Raw genomic sequence first — 13,793 nt, forward strand, 5'->3', positions numbered from 1 at the left:
GAATTTAAAATCTCTTTCTGCTGTGTCTTTGTTTAATCCATAGGAGAGATGGTTATATTCTACAGAGAATGTCATTTCTCCCATTCTAAATAATACAAGCAGTGGTATGCCTGTTTAACCATGGTAAATGTTTAACAACTGGCTCTCTGGAGAGAAACTGTATTGGTGACACACTTTTCAGTTTAATCTGCATCATTAACATTTTTTCTATTACTTTAAGTCTATTAATAAAACAACAAATCAAGCCCTGAGATGCAGGTGTGCTGATTTCTAATGTTTACACTGAAAATATAACAATTGATTTTCTTGAGCTGGTTTGAGTTGGCTCCACCACACTCCTGAACACATGCCAAAATTTGGTAGTTCACAATCATATTACTGATAGGTCAAATCCATAAAAATCCTGGGAAATATGTGTCTTAACTGTCTTGTCTTTATTCAGTGCTAAATATCAGTTGATATCTATTTTTTATTTCTCTTTCTTCTAAAAGCATGGTGTAGAAATTAAACTCCTGTTAACTAACTTGAGGTTTGATTTAATTAGGTTCTGGTAAATTGAGGTTTTACTGTAGCTTATAAATGTTTCTTTGCTGACACAGAAGGCTAAGGTTTTGTCTACATGCATGATCCCACACAAAATGAATTTGAATGAAGTCAGTGAATTTTGTAAAGCATTGTAAAGCTAGTATATGCAACCATATCCTAGAATTGGTTGGATTATTTTTTCATTTTGTGGCATAATAAAACATAGCATCTTACCATTTTGACTAGAAATACTGAGGTGTAGATAGCCAGCCATTGAGTACCTTGATTAATTTCATTCAGATTTTTACTTTTTTTTTTTTTTTGATGTTTCAATCATGTGACCTATGGTAATTAGAGTTATTAAATTCAATATTATCCACCTTGGACAGAGATAAAGGATTATGTTTTGAAGTTACCAGAAAAGACAAGGGTCCAACATGAAGTCAATAAAAAAGCATGTAATATAAAATGGCTTAAAGTACTAAAGTTACTAGTTCTGATGAGCGGGGCAAAAGATTCACTTTAATATTGTAGACCAAATTCATCAAGGGTTATTCTAAATGCACTGAATTGTCTGGTACTTGAAGTGTGGAAAGAAAATATTCATTTTTATTTGTTTTGTTTTTAATAAATTTTAAATAATTATTTTAACCTTACTAAAATTTCCTTCAGTGTTATCCCTACTTCAGAGCTATCCCATGTAAAAACAGATATATATATTTTTAACAAAGACAAAATTAAAAATAAAAAGGGGGAAATCAGCAAAATTGAACAATAGATCAAAAAATTCTGAAAATAAGTGCAAGGTCCTCTTACAGATATTCCTCATCTGTAGAGGAATGGGGTAAGAATATTGTCTCATGTGTCTTCTTTGGAGCCATGCTTATCCTTTATAATTTTACAGCATTAACTTTTGAATTTTTGTTTTAAAGAGGATAATATATATTACCTTTTCCTTTTTTCCTTTGCGACTTCTAGTTTCTTCTGCCCATCTCTTGTTTTCCAGAATATCTGTGTTAAATACAACCCCAGAGGTCATTTAGTTCACATCTGAAAAAGTAACTCATCTACCATGTGGGTGAGTGAAAAAGAGAGAGGTGGTGCTGAAACTAGCTTCTGCAGGCTTATTAAAGCCATTATTAAATTTACAATGTGAGCATTTTCACTTTAGATATTGGCAAATACTACAAATCAGAGCTTGATAAATTGTTTTGTTGATTGTCTAGGCTTAAGAAATTGATAGAGGAAATGTTGTTAATGCATAGTAAACTTAAAAGTGTGTGTTGCTTACATTTCTCCCCTCTCCTCCCCCCCCCATCCCCACCCCCCCAGAGTCAGCTGTTAATCACTTACCAGTGCACCTCTTTCTCGACTATACTTGATGCTTGGTCATCTGGTCCATACTTGAAGACCTCCAGTGAGGGAAAACCCACCACTTTTCCAAGCAGCTTTTCCCTTGTTTGAATAGCTCTAATACTGAGAAGTTTTCCCATATGTTGCACAAACCAAGTTTAGCCTTATATTGAGCCAAACTCTTCCTGGAAGTAGTTTCCATCCATTACTGCCCTCTGGGGCACACGTTTAAGTCTTATTCCACATCATGGCCTTTGAAATATTTTGTTTTTGACATCTTGTCCCCATTTAATTTTCTCTTCTTCAGGTTAAATATCCCTAGTTCTTTCAGGAAGTCTTCATATTTTATGATTACAAACTCTTTTGCTATGATGGTAATCTTCCCCTGGATGTACTTTAGCTTAACAATATCCTACCTAAATATAGGGCCTAGAAGTGAATATGGTGCCTTAGGTATCTGACCAGGGTGACTCCAGCCAGACTATGATGAACATCATCCTGGATATTATGCCTCCTTTACTGCAGCTTGAGATCACAGTAACCTTTTTTTTTTTTTTTGGTTGCCATATTACTTAGTCAAAAATCAATTATTCCTAGAATTTTACATTGTAACTTTGTGAAAGACTAAGTCTAGCTTTGGACTTTCATTAGCTCACAGATTTATATCGGCTGCTATTTCTTTCTTCAAGAAAAAAAAAAGAGACCCTTTGCAGAAGTAACTTTTTAGAAATTTCAGAGAAATGACCATTTTGGAACCAGACGTTACCTTTCTGCCTGAGGCTAACCCTGACAGTTATTTATGATGGAACGACTTCTAGCCTCCTACTGCCTGACTGCAGACAGACCTTTATGAAAACCAGGCTTCCTACAGTGTAGCCTCTGATGCATCTAGAGGCAGTTTAAATATTTTCATTTAACATGGAAGTATTTTTAGATGATGAAGATGATTAAGTGTTGAAAACATAGCGATCTCTTTGGCACAGAGAGAAAAGGAATATGAAGAATTTTTAATAAAAATTTAACCACAATGGTATTGGAACACAATATGTCTGAAATACAAGATGGACACTTTATTCTATGGGCTAAACTGACGTTGCTAATAGTCTTGGAAATTTACAGGTGTAATTTTAGCTACCTAAGGGAGCACACAGAGAATTACCTGAATACAATAGAAAAAGATGAGAAATGCAACAAAATATGAAAAAAAAATTGAATAGAAAGTTAATAGAGCTAATACAAAGCATACTTCATAGTCTATTGCCAAAAAATGCCTGGGAATCCAAATTGTTATGAAAATCAGATTTGCTGAATGTTTTCCTCTTGAAAAAGCAAAAAAGTGTGAGGATTGTTTTTGTTTTACTGTAAACATTCCTATAAATATAGCACCTACTCAAAATGGTTTTTTGGATGTTTGGCTGGAGTAGTCAGATCTGGGTAGTAAAATGCAAAGCATAAATTCATAATGATAGATCCTATCAAGAGCATAGTATATCTATGGCTTCTGTCCCACGCTGTCCTATTCAGGCCTTACAAAGTTGCTCTTCTTTGACTTGGCTACAGTTCACCATTGTGAGATTCAACGTGTGTGGGTAGGCATGTGTGGGTAAAGCTTTTATGGGTTTTTTTAACATTTAAAAAAAAAAATCAATGCCACCAGTCTATGAGTGATCCCAAAATAACAAAGTAGCTAGGCCTGTGTGTGATCACGATAGAGGGAAAACTTGGGACAGGGAAACAGATTTCACTTTCAAGTTTCTGAGGACCTATTTTAAATGACAGCCAGGGGGAGATTATTTCTCCACTAATGAAAAAAAAAAATTCCAGCAGTGTCCCTTTCTGAAAACTATTGAACTCAGGAGTGATTTAAAGTCTTTATACAATCATGAATTATCCTTTAAGAAATGTTTGAAAACTTCTGCTATTTCTGTATGTTTGCTAGAAATCACAAACTACCCTGGCACAATGTATTGTGGGTTCCCAAAACCATCCTCTAATTGCCAATGTATTACTCAAAAGTAATGCAAAAGAAACACAGACTCAATCTAAAATGGATTATAACTTCTCTAAATAAAATAGTTCATAAGTGTTTACACACAGGGATATCCAGGTAGATGACATCTGAGGGAAAATATGGGATCTACTAAGTCTTTTAGGAAAGTTACAGCATCACAGATTTAAGACTGGAAAGTAACCTCTGGTTCTGGTCATTTCTCTGAAATTTCTAAAAAGTTATTTCTGTAGAGGACCTTTTTTTTTTCCTTAAAGAAAGCATAGCAGCAGATATAAATCTGTGAGCTAATGAAAGTCCAAAGCTAGACTTAGTATTTCACAAAGTTACAATGTAAAACAAACAAACAAACAAACAAACAAACAAACAAAAAAAACTGTTTTCTAGGAATAATTGATTTTTGGCTAAGTGATATGGCAATCAAAAAAGGCTACTGTGATCACAAGCTACAATAAGTAAGGTATAGTATCCAGAATTATGGATGTTATAGTTTGGCTGGAGTTGTCCTAGGCAGCACCATATTGACTTCTAGGTTCTCATTTTATAAATGAACTGAGGCCAACAGAAATAAGATGACTTACTTAAGGTCTCATAGTGAGAGAGCCAAGCCCAAGATTAACTCTAGGATTCTTTCTACCATAGATATTACTTTCTTTTCTTTTCTTTTCTTTTTAAAATAACTTCTAAAAGCAGAACTTCAATTCTGCTAAAAATATCTAGTTATTACTCTTCCAGAGATAGAAGAGAAGACAGCTATTCTTCTTCCCACTCATGTATTTTCTGCTTTGGACAGACAAAGTATAGAACTGGAGAGAAACTTAAAGATCTTTCTAGTCCAGCTCTCTTTTTACGGATGAGAGAAACCAAAGGTCAGAAAAGCTTGTGTTGTTCAAGGTCACACAATCAGCTTATTTCATATAGAATGGAAAGAATTCTGGATTTGGGGTCAGGAGACCTGAGTTCAAATTCTGAATCAGTTACTAACTATATGATTTTAAGTAAGTCATTTTGCTTTGGAGGCCTTGGTTTTCACATCTGTGAAATGAAAAGTATAAATTAGATGATCTCCAACATGTCCTCTAGCTCTAGGATTTTATAAGACTTGGCTTTTTGCAGTGATAAGAAAGCTTCTCCCTCTCCAAATTGGGAAAGGAACAGTGGCATATTATGCCTCAGATTCTGTAAAGATAACACAGAGAACCCACTCTTTTTTCATTTGTACAACATTGCTTTATGGATGTGTTACCTGATCTAAAATTGTAACCTGAAGAAGAAAGCATTAATTCTGATATCTTTCTATTTTATTTTTGCTATCAAAGCACTGCATTCAATTGTTTCTAAGTTCCTGAAGAAATATAAATGCTACTGGTGCCTCTAAATTTAATTTGCTTTGGGTTAAAGCTCCAACTATCCCTCTAATTAGGATTCTGATTTTCAAAAATATGGACATCTTCTTTAACTAGCAAAATCCACCAATTTCTGCTAAATCATCATTTTTGAAATACTTTTGTCTGCTCACCTTCTGAAAACTTCATTAAGTTCATATTTATTCAATTTGGAGGGAGTCTACATTTCTTTTGCACTGTGTATGGGAGGGGCTCAATTCAGGATCCTAAAGGTCATGTCCCTACCCAGAATCATTCTTAGGATAGGCTCTCTCTCTGTCTTTGTAAAGTCTTCACTATATTCTGGGAGAATGTCTTTCTTTATCTTAGAGTACTATTTAATTCTCTCCTTCCTGTGAATTATAGAAGAGGGGTTATCTCCACATTTTACAAATGGGAAGCATGAGGCTCACAGGTGTTAAGAAACTAGAGCAGGTTACCAGGATGAGAACCCCACTTTCCCCACTTTTAGCTTTGAGCAGAATCCTTTGTGTTATGTTGGTCTTTTGCCCCATTCAAGATTCTCCACTCCCATCAGTGCCCTCACAGGAAAACTGCGCAAGTAAATTACAGAGGATAGATTTTTCTTTCTGTGTAATACTTATGGAAAGAATCTAGTCCCTGATTCTTGTTACAGAATTAAGGATTTATGAAGTGGGAGCTGATTTTTCTTTCTTACGGCCTCTTGTATTGCTTCAGGCCTCATATCGAGAGAAATCTTCAGGCAAGAAAAAACTGAAAATAATGACAAGGGAAGGGGCATTTTATTAGTATTTCTCTACCACTCCCTTTCTTAAATGTTTACTTGGGGACTCTAGAGATTTCCTATCAAGTGGATTACTAACAGCTAGAAGAAAGGAAAAAAAAAGGTAAAATATTTGATTTTTTTTATATAATGATTAAAATATAGAAAAGCTTTTTTTTTTTTAAAGAGGCTCACTCTTCCAATAATTTGTTTTAAGGAAATGGTGTCAATATCAGAGACAATTGTAAGAACTCTGCATTTAGCCATTTCTGTAGGCAGCTTTGGAAAGGGGAAAGAGTGATAGCTTTGAACTCAGAGAACCTGAGATTACAAACACTTGATTATACTATTTATTATCTATGTGACCTTAGATGAGTGACTTCATCTCTGTGAGCCTCAGTTACCTCAACTGTAAAATAAGAGAGTTGGATTGTCAGATTCTTGTTTTTAAAAATATTTTCAAAAAATAATAACTTTATTTCAATATAATTTATTTCCTTGGTAATGCTGTACATTTTATTTAAGAATATAATTCTGAAAAGGGATCCATAGGTTTCAATGACATATAGAAAACTTAAGGACCTCTACTAAAGATTAGATGATTCTTGGTTCTAAACTATGTTCTAAACTTAGTTCTAAAACTATGGTTTCATGATTCTTCTGTCTGTCACCCCCGGTTTTTTTCACTGTACTTCTCAGACATGTTCCCTAGAAGAAAAAACCTCTGTGCTGAGATTAAGATGTGTTTTTGTCTCACAAAGGATTCTGTCTACTCATCTACTGTTACTTGTTCTTTGTAGCATAGGTTAGTGAAGTCACTTTTGGAAAATATATAATAATCAGAACATTTTGGATTTTATAGTGTGAAAATAACCTCTAGGAACCTTGGTTATTGTTGATGTGAATAGCAATTTCCTCTCCTCACTCTTATTGGTGCAAATGAAATTCAACTAGGTCTCAATTACTGCAAATAATGAATTCCTTGAAGTTGCCAAGTGTATTTGAATTTTCACTATTCAAAGTTATAATTATGTAAAATGTGGTAATTGGTTCCAGTCCAGTAAAAATATGCAGTAATTCCACTTGAGGGATACTTCATTCAGACTAATAGGGCAAGCAATCAGGGCAATGTAAATCATTGAGAAAGTTAAAATATTAATTGACATTTACATACCATATTAAAGTCTGTCAAATTATTTCCAAATACTAATGACCTTGAGGCTCTTAACAGTTCTTTAAGGTAGATATTATAGGAACATTGTTCCCATTTCACAGATGAGCAAGGGCCCAAAGTTAAGTGACTTATCCTAGATCATACAGCTATTAAGCAGCAATACTAACATATAAACACAAATTCTCTGTTTCCACAATCCAAGACTCTTTCTACTACCTCAATTATTTCTTAGAAAATAGTGTAGGACAATAGATCATAGGGATTAAGATATAGAGATGTAAACAAGCTGTTAGTCTGTCAGGCAAAGATAAGTCTTGTCCCTAAACATTAGCCTTTTAATGAGGTCTTACCAACTTGGAAAAAAAAAAAAAAAAAACTTGTCCATTTCTACAGAATCAATACTCTAACTTCTGAACAAAAGGGGTAGGGGGACAGTTGGTGGGAAGAAGAATATAGCCATTATTAGATTGGAAAGTTCATTTATGGAGTCAGAATGAAAAAATGTGTTTGGGTTAAAGAGCTGATTGATTACTTCTCCAAAGACTCTTTGCAGCTGTTACCTTACGTTAACCTTTGTGTTCTGGTCGGTCCCAAATTTACCCAGTTGGCTCTCCCAGTTCTTTGCCTCAGTGTGGTGCATTGGGAAATCCCACCATTTTGCTGCCAAAGGGCTCATTACCTTGGTTTAATTTCTGTTTGGAATGAAAAGTATAGTTAACTTGCTCCTGTGGGCTTTTTCAGAGAGATATGTAAAACCGAGCTTAGATCAACGGAAAACAAACATTTAAGAAAGCACATAATTAGGGGATACATACTAGAACTTGGGGGAGGCTGATTTCATGATGGGGATAGGACTGTGTGTGTGGTCACAAAAGTGGAAAAGTATATGCCTCTGATTTGCCCCCTTCTACCAAAAAAAAAAAAAAAAAATGCAGCCCAAAGAAAGAGGATTGAGTTTAGTCTTCAAAGGTCAAATGAACTAGTAGATAAATGTAAATAATCTCAGTTGACCTGAGGACTAACTAAGGCGGCAATAACCCCCCACTTTCGGAGACCCTTGTTATCACCAAGTTATCCCCAACCAAAGATAAACCACAGTTAGTCTTCGACAACCCCACCCCCACCCCCGAGAAGTTAGTTACACGAGGATGTTTTCTTCCAAAAAGTCAGCATTGTTATCAGTAAGCTAGCACGAAAGAGAGAAGGACATTGGCAATGAATGAGGACTGGTCCCCCTCCAAAAGCAAGAGATAAGGCATATTTGATCCGCTAAAACAGCGTGCACACTTGAGCGCACCCAGGGACTTCCAGAAGTGGTTCCCAGTCATTCCTGTTCTCAGAGGGAAGAAAAGAGGGTTTCTAGCCTCACAAAAGCAGGTGCCTTCGCGGGGGAGGCAAGTTGCTGCTCAGTCCCGGGGTGGGCTCGTTTCATTTCTCCAGGGTGGCAGAGGCAAGCAGTCATTTGAATGCCGTCGGAAGGGCTTTTCAACCAACACAAAAGAGCAGACGGAGCCACTTATTTCTGAAATGAGCGGCAATCATATCTGTGAATCGAGCAGTACGGCAAACCACCATAATCTGCATGACAATCAATGCGTGATCTCGCCGCACTCCTTAACTGTAGTCCCGGCACCTCAGCCAGCAGCCACTGGTGACCTGCTACAAACTGGCCCCGAGCTCCTAGCACCAAGAAAAGAGCCGCTACCGACTGGGGGGAAAGACGATTATCCCAGGAGGCAAAGCGGAAGAGCTAATGCAAAGCGAGCTGCTTCTCGTTCACAGTTTGCATAATTAGATATCTTGAATAATGGCGTGGAGTGGTGTGGTGGTGGTGGTGGTGTGTGTGTGTATGTGTGTGTGTGTGTGTGTGTGTGTGTGTGTGTGTGTGTGTGTGTGCACGCGCGCTAAAAATACTCCTGCTTTGTTTAAATCAGCTATTCCTTTAGCTGCACGACTTTAGTGCTACTAGAATTAGCGAGGTAGGGAGGTTAGAAGTTGAGATAAAGCACTTTTTAGTTAACACTTAGAGGGGGAAAAGACACCTCTTCTCAGAACTGGTTTTCTCACTTAGAAATTGTCAAAATGAACACAGTTTTCCTCAACTCTGAAGCCAGAAAGACGACTCCTGCCTTTGGTCCATGTCCCCCAAGACGATGTCAGGATGTTTGGCCTATTGAAGTTCTGAGAATTGGTTCCTGAGAGAAATAATTTCCCCACTGGACTTGTGATACTACTGATGTAGGAAACGATCAGAGAAGAAATTGACTCTACCAATCTTGGGATCAAGAAATTAAATCTGGGCGTAATCTCAGAAGCCAAGTACCTCATCTCCATCATATGACAGATGAAGAAACTGAGGGCATTAGACTATAGACCCCTTTAGAGCAGAACTGTATTTTCCTTTTCTTTGTATCCCCATGAATTAAATCAATACCTATACCATAGGGCTTAATAGTGTTTAATAAATTCTAATTGATTGACTGACAGGTTAAAATGACTTATTCAACATCACACTAGGAATTAAGGGAGAATTTAAACCTAGATGTTCCAAATCTAGCGCCCTAGGATTATTGGTGCTTTGTACGGGACTTTCATGACAATTCTAAGGAAGAAACTCAGTGTCATCGCAAGGCTTGCCTGAGATATTAAGAGTTGAAGAAGCTTGTCCAGAGTCACAGAATCATTATATGTTAGAAGGTGGAATAGAATCTAGGACTGCCTGATTCAGAAGCCTATCTTCTATCCATATGACATTTATGTAAAACTTCACATTTTTTAGCACTTTTGTTTCTCATAACAGGGAAGCAAGGGCTGTTATTATTATCCCATTTTTACATATGATGAAACTTCTTAAAGAGATAAATCATGATCCAGCTAGGTTCCTCCACCTAAAAAGTATCTGAGAAAGGATTTGAAAGTAGGAATTCTATCCACTAGATCCAAAAAAAAAAAAAAAAAAAAAAAAGCCTAGGTTAGGTGTGCTTTTCAGTGACATTCAGAATTATCCTAACGAAGAAACCCAGCTCTGTAGCTAATTCTTTCCTAATTAAATAATCCAAATGGGGCATCTTAAGCAAAATAGAAAAAAGTTCTGAGTTTGGAGCAAAATTGACCTGGATTTAAATCCCAATTTTTATACTTTTAAGCTGAGTGATCCTTTACCTTTTCCTCTAAGTGTTTCTGGCAATTCCCAGGATTTATCTAAGCCCTGGACAGAACCACAAATGCTGTTAGCAGTTATCTCAGTCATAGCTGTACTTCCTACTTCCTTATTCTCATCCTTAATCTCTGTACATATTTTGTTTCTCCTTACTGGGATTTAAACTCCCCAAGGTTAGTGACTTTGTCTTATTTATCTTTGTTTCTCATCCAGCAGGCTGGCATAATGCATTTTGCATACACCAGTTTGATATATAAATTAATCAATGAAGATAACTTTTCTCCACAAAGGTGAAGAAATCTATTTTTCTGGATTCATCAGCTTTAGTGTAGTCTTCTCATTTCTTTTCTCCATAGCGAAGAGGGTTAAATGTTATCTCACTTCACTATATTGTCTTTTTCTGATTCCAAAATTCTCAAAAAAAAATGCAAGCCATTTCGGCTCCTAGCTCTAAATACCGGTTGAGATCCATGGAGAGAAGAAAGACCTTTGCTAAATTATTTGCTAAATCACTTCTAAACTTCTTGGAAAATTAGAATGTTTATGTAAGCAAAATCTGATTCTCAAGTTTTATCACTTTAAAAGTTTGGGATTAGAAGACAATAAGTTTCAATAGAATTTTAACTTTCTTCCTGTTGTGTGAGCCCAATCAAAGAAACTATTTGCAAAGACTTTTTTCTTCCTTGTCTTCAAGTCTGCTAAAGTGAGTCCTTAGCCTTTGACTAAATTAATATAGAAACACACTTAGATGGCATAACTGATATGCTTTAAAATACTTTTTAAAGCTTTGTTTTTGTTTTTGTTTTTTTAATTTTTAGTGATTATGCTTTTGCTGTTCGGTTGTTTTTCAGTCATATCTGACTCTTTGTTGACTCCCTTTGGGGTTTTCTTGACAAAGATACTAAAGTAGTTTGTCCTTTCCTTCTCCAGCTCATTTTATAGATGAAGAAACTGAGGCAAGTAGGGGGAAGTGAATTGTCTAGGGATCACCCACTTAGTAAGTGTCTGAAGACAGTTTTGAACTCAGAGTTTCCTGATTTCAGATCTGGCATTCTATCCACTCTATCCACTATGTCACCTACCTGCTCTTAAGGAGATTAAGGGAGGTCTTATGTAAAGAAGGCATTTCAACTAAGTTTTGAAGGGAACTAGTAAATTCTAGAAGGTAAAGGTAAAGAAGTTCATTCCAGATATAGGGGACAATTATTAACAAGGTATGTAAGTGGAAAGTAGATTATTATGTGGAAAGAAAAGTAAGAAAGCTAGTTTTTTTTCATAATTTAAAAAGCTATGAATCATAGTCTTGCCAGAATGGAGGGTACTACTGTATCAGTACTCTTAAGAAAAATCTTCAGTTCCCCGGATCATTTTTAATTATGCTTCTCTGAACACTTTATTTGGGGGAGAGTTTGTTTTGCTGGAGGTATGGAGGAGAAAGAGCAAGAACTGAATATAGCAATCTAGGTATAATTGAAGCAAATGTGTAATTTCTATAAAAGTAAGATAACACCTTCTACTTGAATTAAAGAACTTATAGGAAAGGATTATCTATATTAACTGAAGCTGTGAGGTTAGCATTTAAGACTGGAAACAAAATGACAAAAAGACAATTGGTAGATCAAACATTAGGATCTATTTCTTATATTGATTCATATCTTCTTTATGTCCATAAGAATTCCATAACTCAAATTATTATGAATTACTTTGTGGAATTTTTTCTTCTTCTTTTCAAAATAAAATTTATAAAAATTATATAAATTCATTTTTTCCCAATGCCTTTCTCCCCTTCCTTTCCTAGAGTCATCTTATTAAGCAAAGAATAAAAAAAAGATAAAAATTGGGTTAGCAAAACTAACTAGCACATTGCAAAAGAATGAATATTATATATAATACTCCAAGTCTATTGTCTCCCATCTCTTTAAAATATTAGGGGAAGTGCCTTTCTATATGTCTTCTTTGGGGTTAAATTTAATCATCATAATTTTTCAGTTTTCAATTATAATTGTGTTATTGTTATTGTTTTTATTTATACTGTTGTCATTTGCATTGTTTGGTTCTACATACTTTACTTTGTGTCATTTAATGTGTAAGTGTGTGTGGTCATTATTATAATCTACATTTTAGTTACTTTCTTCATATAATCCCAAATTACTTTCTAACCAATATACTATTCCACCAACAACATATTAGTGGGTTTGTCTTACTCCTGCTCCACCTATATTGCTCATCCCATTTTGTGTCCTCTGCAAAATTGCTAAATATGAGGAAAAGCTTTTGATTTCTTTTGACTTGTGTTTCTCTCATTAGTGACTGAACATTTTTTGTATTGTGGTTAATGGCTTGCAATTCTCCTTCTGAGAACTATTTATTCAAATTCTTTGATCATTTATCTATTGGGGAGAAGCTTTTGGTCATTTCCCCTCTCTTCTTATTAAAGTAAAAGGGTGGGATATTCAAAGTAGTAGATTCTGTTGCATGAATTCTAATGTAACTTAGAATAAATGTGTATAAGCTCTAGGACAGGTTTTGAACAATATTACAACTGCCCTGTGAGCTCTGTTTTCTCTCCTCCAGGCCTGGTACATCTGTTACTGATTTACTGTGCCAGTCATCTATGCCAAGAAAGGTGACAGCAATTCAAGTAGGGGGAAATTTCATTTGTATTGATGTGATCAAAGAAAATAAGTGAAACTCCTTTAGTCTAGGGCTGATGTGGTATAGCTGGCTTCCTTCCACTAGCCAATCTCCTTTTTCCTTCTTTCCATTCCTTCTCCCCACCCCCATAGACTCTTAGGCCATCACCATCATCCAGAACTTCTTATACTGATTATAAGTGAAGCTTTGGAAATGTGTTATTTTTTATGTATCAGAGAGCCACATTGTACTTCTATAGAAAAGTGTTCTTCTTATTGTTTCTAAATTATAGGTTATGATGACTAAGAACAGACTTACTCATTTTTTGTTTTGTTTTCAATGAGCACATTTCATCTTGAGCATTTTTCTCTTAAGGAGGGCAGTGACAGATGCTTATCACTTCTGGTGGGCTATAAAAAGGCTTCTGATTTAGAAAGGGAAAAGATGCACTGAGCTATAAGGTCACCTAATCACAATTATCTGAATTGTCTCTACTATCTATGCATAAAAAGCTGAACTTATCCCCCAGTTCATCTTTCAGTCTTATAGAAGCCAGTGAGGTTAGGTGAAGCTAGATGTATTAAATCAGTGCTGAAGGCATGCTTAGGTCGACTAATCAGTCATAAAACATTTGATAAGCCTCTTCTATGTGCCAGAAATTGTGCTAACAAAGACAAAAATAAAATATCCCCTGCTCTCAAGGAGTTTACATTCTATAGGGAGGGATCAACAGTAACTTGACCTATGTTTATCAATGAAATTGCTCAGAATCTAGTTGGCCTATCATAGGTGATTTGAACCAACCTCTC

This window comes from Antechinus flavipes, chromosome 3 (assembly GCF_016432865.1).
Source record: "Antechinus flavipes isolate AdamAnt ecotype Samford, QLD, Australia chromosome 3, AdamAnt_v2, whole genome shotgun sequence".
Classification (NCBI taxonomy): Eukaryota; Metazoa; Chordata; class Mammalia; order Dasyuromorphia; family Dasyuridae; genus Antechinus; species Antechinus flavipes.